At 49.7% G+C, this 3,919-nt stretch overlaps 1 pseudogene; it reads left to right on the plus strand.

Moving 5' to 3' along the window:
* The first annotated feature begins 1,053 nt into the window (after positions 1 to 1,053).
* Positions 1,054 to 3,919, plus strand: part of LOC123138450 (MAG2-interacting protein 2-like) — an 11,313-nt pseudogene continuing 8,447 nt past the window's right edge.

Raw genomic sequence — 3,919 nt, forward strand, 5'->3', positions numbered from 1 at the left:
AACGAGCTGCCGACGGCAACGCCGACGACGCCGACGACGCCCACGACCACACGGATGCCAAGCCCGAACGACGCCTCTACATCGCCGCCCAGCAGTGCTGAAGCCGCGCCGACGCAGCCCAGCACCGAAGCAGCTCCGACACCGACGAGCCCGCGCACGACGACTCCGCCAACGCCTGGAGCCGACCCCGCGAGTGAATCGTTGCGCACGCGAATTTGCGGCGGCGACGCTCTGTTTTTTGTAACGCCAGACTACGTCCGATCGCCGGATTTGCGGCGTCTTTTAAGAGCGGGAGGCGTCTTTTGAGAGCGGGAATGACCAAGTTTAAATTTCCCGCATCCTGGGGCCGGCGCGTGGGGGCGTGACTGGGAGCTAGGTCGCCCCCAGGGGCCGAACTAGCGCCGGCACGCCCCCAAGCCGCTCTATTTAGGCGCCCTGGGGGGCCGAGCGGCTGGAGATGCCCTAAGCACTCTACTTCCCTTCTACTGCTACTTCGTGATGACTCTGCTGCTGCCGAGCTAAATAAATCGGTGGGAATCAACGTGAAGTCGCGATGTGGGACTAAAAAGACTCAGGTGGCCGGAGTTCTGTCTTACCCGACTGGCCGTCGTCCTCCCGCTCCACCCACCCTCTTCCGGCCATCGCTGGTGCACCGCGCGGGAAGAAGGGGCACACACGCCGACGCCTGGCCTCCATCTTCCTCCCCATCTCAGGCGGCCGCCGCCGCAAAGCTCCGGCCACCGCCTGCCCGACCGCTCGTGCCGACGCCGGTGCGTCGAAGCAATCCTCCCCTCCGCGCGCTCGAATCAGGCGAGAGATTGGGAGGGGGGAAACTAGATTACACGTCGGAGCACTCCGGCGAGTGTGATTTGGGGGAGGAGTTGGACGGAGATCGCGATGAACTTCTTGTTTTTAGAACGAGAATCTCGGTGAAGTGGGACTGATAAAAGAGAGAGCACGAGCAGTGGGCCTCGGTCGTGACTGTGAGTCTATATGGGCTGAAAGGAAGCCCAGGTTGGGACAGTAAAGGGACTATACGGGCCCCGACCCGATCTCGGGAAAAAAAAATCCGGCCCCGACACGACCCTCTCTCGCGATCCCGGCGCAACGGGCCCGGAGGAGACGGCGGCGGCGTGCTCCCCCTCTCTCCCTCCTTGTCGGCGCGAGCTCGGATACGACCCAGAGGTGGACTGGGAAGCCGCCGGAGAGACGAACTCAATCCTCCATTGAAGACCGGCTGGCTGCTGCCTTCTACCTACCCCCCCTCCCCAGCAGCAGATCCTCGGCGCGACCCTCTTCTTCCATCCCGGCGCGAGCTCGAAGGGGATCTCGAGGTGCAGCGGTGCGAGCACGGCGGCGCCCGCAGCGACCCCCACCTCCGGCATCCGCTCCTCCCAAAAATCATCTTTGCCACGAGTAAGATTTTTGCCCTCTTCTTTCCCCTCTCCTCGTCCCTCTTAATTTCTATTCTAGATGCTTCCAGCTCGTCTGCCAAGAGAGAGGTATAAACGAACAATTATACGTAGGCAGGGATTATGCAGGAGGAAAGGATTAGTGGGGATTGGGTGACGGGGTGGGGATCACCCAAACCCTGGGTGGATTGAATCCAGTAGGGGATTGGATCCCCAACAACCGAACAAAGCCCAACTCTTTCTCCTTCTTCAGATCTCAGTTTACCAATGATCGTTCAGGCTTGTGAGGTGAAATTTGATTGAAAAGATCGAAGGCTAACCAAGTTAGGGGAAACCATCAAATCTCCAGAGGAAGAAACCTGCTCCTGTGCTCCAACTCCAACTCGGAGATCTTGGGCGGCGCCGGAGAGATGGGGGCGGAAGTCGACGCACTGTACGAGATCGGCCGCCACGCGACCGGATCCCACGAAATCCCTTGTGTGAGTGTGGAAGTCGAACCCGTCCATTCATCCAGATTTTGCATTTACCTCGGTGGCATTCGCTGTTATCTTTGCTGTTATGTAATTCTTGCAACCGCAGGAAAGAGATGAAACCGCTCGAGCGAGCGGTGGCAGTTCAGGTGAAGGAGGAGGCGTCCTCTCGTATCTCTCCTTCCAAGGTTGGATCTTTTACCACTTACTCTCGAATCAGTTTCAAATCCTCCAAATATCCATCCAGGAAAGGCCCCTAACAACTAGCTTCCACGTGCTGCTAATGCCTTGGAAGGCGTAAGCAAGCTCAGGGAGAGGTGGAGTAGGTACAGCACTCTTGGGGGGAGGAAGCGGAGGAAGAGGGAAAATGCAGCATCCTTGTTCGTCTCGCGGAATGCGGAGTATGTTGCTGTAGCTGTTGGGAACCGCATTTATATCTTGAGAAAGAGCGATGGCTATGAATCACCCTGCGGCATATATACAAGTCAGTGTACTTTCTACTTGTTCCCACATTGCATCGAGTATTGTATAGTATAATTCATTGGAAAAAACTGCACAAGCTCTTACTGGTACAAGTCCTTTTGTGAAATGTTATACCTGTGAATCTGTGATGCTCATACATTGCATTCTTAAACATTACTCCCTCCGTCCCATAATATAAGAACGTTTCTGACACTAGATTAGTGTCAAAAACGTTCTTATATTATGGGACGGAGGGAGTAGCTTACACTGGGAATTGTTTAAGCTGTCTTTCTTTTGTGCATGGCAATATCATTTCATGCTTGTACTTTTGAATAAGAGTGCTATTCACGATTGGTGACGAGCTTTAAAGAATCTGGGTGGAAAATTATTATTTTCACACTAAGTATTCAGGAAGAAAAGTTGAACTCCTATTGTAAGTTTGTTTTGTCCCTGAACATCTTGTTATTATTTGTTCATAATCACATGTTTGGCAGAAGTTATTACTTTTGAATCTCCTAAAAAATGCAGTCAAATTCAGACTTCATAGAGCTTAGGAGCCCTAGCAGTAGATTTTATTTTTCTATCATTGCCATTGATGCCAAAAACATCTGCCACACACCCAGACAGTCCGATCTGATTTCTTTGATTTGCAATTTTGTTTCATAAAAATGGCAGTGCATCTTGCAGTACTGTTTCATGTGCATTGTGCTGCATTGGTTTCACATGATTATGATGCATGGGAGTTATTAAAATTGTTGTGATATGATAGTTTAACAACTATGTCCAATTCTTTCTGGTCAGATAATAATAGAATGGCCTTTTTTACAAACGGGGCCTGGCTGGAGGACCAAGGCATTTTTGGTGTGGTTGATGATTCAAACTCACTGTGTCTCATAAAAGAAAATGGAGATGTATTAACTAGGAGAACAAGCAATCAGTTGAAGCTATCTTCTCCTATCATTGATTTGCTTGTGCAGGATGCTTCAAGTTCACAAAGGTGATTCTCTGTTATTTGCAGTTAAGAGCCTTTCCTTTAAAGATGTTAATCATCATTGTTGCTAATATTTTGGCAATAGCTAATATGATCTTTGTAAATTTTATAGGGGTTTCTACATTTTTACTACTGATTGCAAGGTCCATAAATTTGATTACACTCGAGAACCAGAGGCAACTTTATACCAAGTTTCTATAGTGACTAAAGATGTGTCATCAACTAGATCTCCTCGGTTACCTCAGAGTTTGTCATGTGTTGATTATCATCAAGATCATTCATTGGTGGTCCTAGTTGGAGATTCCACTCACTCGTCAAGCTCCAATGGCTGTTCCGGTACACCTTTGCGTTATCTGTTTTGTGCTGCTACATCCATCACTAGATATCTGTTTTGCACTATAGAGCATATGTAGGGAACTTCTGCATTAGATAGCCATTGTTTATTTAATATTTTCTCTCTGGATAACATTTTCATCCTGGAAGAACATATCGTGTTTTTTTGGGTAACCTACAAGAATTTTTGTAGTGGATTTTGAACACCAAAAGGTACTGCCCAATGTTGTAGTTCTGTGGCTGAGCTATGC

Source organism: Triticum aestivum, chromosome 6B (genome assembly GCF_018294505.1).
Source record: "Triticum aestivum cultivar Chinese Spring chromosome 6B, IWGSC CS RefSeq v2.1, whole genome shotgun sequence".
Classification (NCBI taxonomy): Eukaryota; Viridiplantae; Streptophyta; class Magnoliopsida; order Poales; family Poaceae; genus Triticum; species Triticum aestivum.